Source organism: Trachymyrmex cornetzi, unplaced genomic scaffold (genome assembly GCF_001594075.2).
Source record: "Trachymyrmex cornetzi isolate Tcor2-1 unplaced genomic scaffold, Tcor1.1 scaffold291, whole genome shotgun sequence".
NCBI classification, from domain to species: Eukaryota; Metazoa; Arthropoda; class Insecta; order Hymenoptera; family Formicidae; genus Trachymyrmex; species Trachymyrmex cornetzi.
Genome location: NW_017297596.1, coordinates 28,068 through 31,273, shown reverse-complemented (window position 1 = coordinate 31,273; position 3,206 = coordinate 28,068).

Here is a 3,206-nt window from a genome sequence, read left to right as displayed (position 1 = left end):
TTAAATTTGACCTCAAGGTCAAGATAGCCAAGGTCGTTGGCCTCCAAACCTACTAAAACATTTGTTCGCCCATAAATGTTCTAAAATTTGAAGAAAACAGCTTCTGGACGATTTTTCAACATTTGACTTTCTGAAGGTCACTTTAGCAAATTATCAAACTATCATTTCTGACGTAAAATTTCCCGCTCTTTCCGAATCCGGTGTCGAAAATAGGGCTTCTCACATAAAAAAATTATTTTGACATTCAAATAACCTTAAAAATTGACATTAAGGTCAAAACCAATAATGCAGAAAGATGACCCCCATTGTCCTGAACAACTTTTGTTTAAACAATTTTTTTGTATAGCGCTTCCATTTGGAGATATTTGGGTGGATCGATTAAAATGGACCATCCTGTATATGTATATTAATAAATTAATAATAATAATTAATTATTATTGCATGAATTTTATTTTTATTTTGACAATTAATTTATCAATGGTTATATATAACTGTAATATATTCAAGGGCGCGCGCGTGCGTGTATGTGTGTGTGCATATACATCAGAGTTCTAGTTTAATCTATCAAATCCCTTAATTATTTTTGGGATTTGGATAATCACATTAAGTATAATATATATTCAGGAAAAAGTTGTTTAATTTGAAATAATCTTCCTAATCCGCATGCAAAAGTATTATGAAAGACTTGTCAAAATGTTAATAGTTTATGAGATATATTACACTTTATTCAGGTATAAATGTTTCATGAACTATTTTTAACAGATGTACTTTAATATTTTTATGTACAGAATAATGAATTAAATCAATTGATTAATCGTTCAAAATCAAAATATGTAAAATGTTAATGTTTAACGTCTTTTTGAGGTGTGTGTGTGTGTGTGTGTGTGTTTATATATATCTGAATGTATATAACATTACATATATGTACCAGGTATGTAAATATGAAACCAAAATTTACCAATAGATGGCCACAGCTGTCAATGTAGTTGCCGTCAGACCGCGTCATTGACGCCATTTCCTTGTTCTGACATCTGACAAAGATTTTTAACTCACAACAATACAAGTTTCATACAACAGTATAGTTTGTAATAGCGTTGAACATGTCGAATTTTGTGCACGGAAATTACGATTTGCGGACAGCATTGATTTTCTGTTACCATTTGAAGAAAACTGCTGCAGAATTGAATCGAATGCTTGTCGAAGCTTATGGTGAGCATGCTCTTGTTAAATCAGTGCTTTGAGTGGTTTAAAAAAGTGGCGATTTTGGTGTGAGAAACGAAGAACGTGGAAAACCACCGAAAAAGTTTGAAGATAGCGAATTGCAAGCATTGTTGGATGAGGATGACGCTCAAACTCAACAACAACTCGCGGATCAATTGAATGTGACACGAGAAGTCGTCTCCATACGTTTGAAATCCATGGGAAAGATCCAGAAGATGGGAAAATAGGTTCCACATGAACTGACTGAAAGACAGCAGGAAAACCGAAAAATCACTTGCGAAATGCTGCTCGCCAGGTACAAAAGAAAGTCATTTCTCCATCGAATTGTGACTGGCGATAAAAAGTAGATATGGTTTGAGAATGCTAAGCGTAAAAGATCATGGGTAACTTCAGGCGAACCATCGACATCGACTGCAAGGCCAAATTGCTATGGATGGAAGACAATGTGTTTTGTTGGATCTCAGAAAGGTGTGATCTATTATGAGCTGCTAAAACCTGGCGAAACCGTTAATACTGAACGCTATCAACAACAAATGATCAATTTGAATCAAGCTTTGCGTGAAAAACGACCGGAATATCAAAAAAGGCAACACAAAGTGATTTTGCTTCATGATAATGCACCATCACCCACAGCAAAACTGGTCAAGGAAACGATTGAGGCGTTTGGTTGGGAAATACTTTCGCATGCGGCTTACTCACCAGACTTGGCTGCGTCCGATTACTACTTATTTGCATCGATGGGACACGCACTTGCTCAGCAGCGCTTCACTTCTTACTAAGATGTACGAAAATGGCTAGATGACTGGTTTGGCTCAAAAAAGTAACAATTTTTTTGGTATCCACAAATTGTCAGACAGGTGGGAAAAATGTATAGCTAGTGATGGGCAATACTTCGAATAAATTATTTTTTATCATTTTCATGCAATAAACGTGTATTTTCTATTAAAAAATTCCGGTTTCATATTTACATATCTGGTATATAATTTATACACAATGTATTAAATATAATTACACTGTTAGAAATGTTCTTAAATTTCATTACATTTTAAGTTACACAATTTGAAATTAATTTCATGACATTACATCAAGTATAATGTATTTATAATTAAAAAGTATATTTGTGTTCATATACATAAAATTTAATGTATTTTTCATGAAAATTTATGAAATTTAATGTGCTTTTCATAAAATTTTATTGAAAGTACATTAAATTTCATAAATTTAATGTACACGTTCATTACATTTAAGTAACTACTGTAACTTAATTTTCAGTTAAATCATTCATTACTTTTAATTTCGTTTATAACCACAAACTTCATTTACATGTAAAGGAAGCTCGTGGTTACATTTCTAATAGTGTACTATGTAACAATTATAATCTTTCATGTAAGAGGTAGGGGAAAGTGGGGGAACTGTGCGCAGCGGGTAATTGTGCGCACCCTGGTTTGGTACTTTCCCAATAGATGAAGACATCACCGTGGTAAAATTTTCAAGCTGGAAGTCGTCCTCTTAAGATATAATTACAAAAGATACGACGTAAATACATCGCTAGCCAGAGAAATACAAAAAAGTGAAATTACATCTTTTCTTGTAATTTTAACATTCAGAGGGTGCGTTCGAAAATCTTACTCTGATTTTGGTAACACTACCCAAGTGTTAATCACCGATCGTCTTGAAATTTGGTCTACATATTCTTTAATGGAAAATATTTGATACGTATTTTTTTATATCGGCTAAAAAACATTTTAAGGTGGCTAAAAAAATGTTTTAACATTGTAAAAACTACTATCGCAAAGTGTATATTGTGTCACCGTGGGCTTCTTGCTTGGATGTTTGAAAAATACATTTAAAATTGGCTGAAATGTATTACCTGGGGGTTTTTGGTATCGGGGATTACGAATCTGAAGTCAGAATTTTAAAATTCAAAATGTCGTATCCAATATGGCTGGCGAATTTTCAAGAAATTGTTTAATTTCCATAAGAAT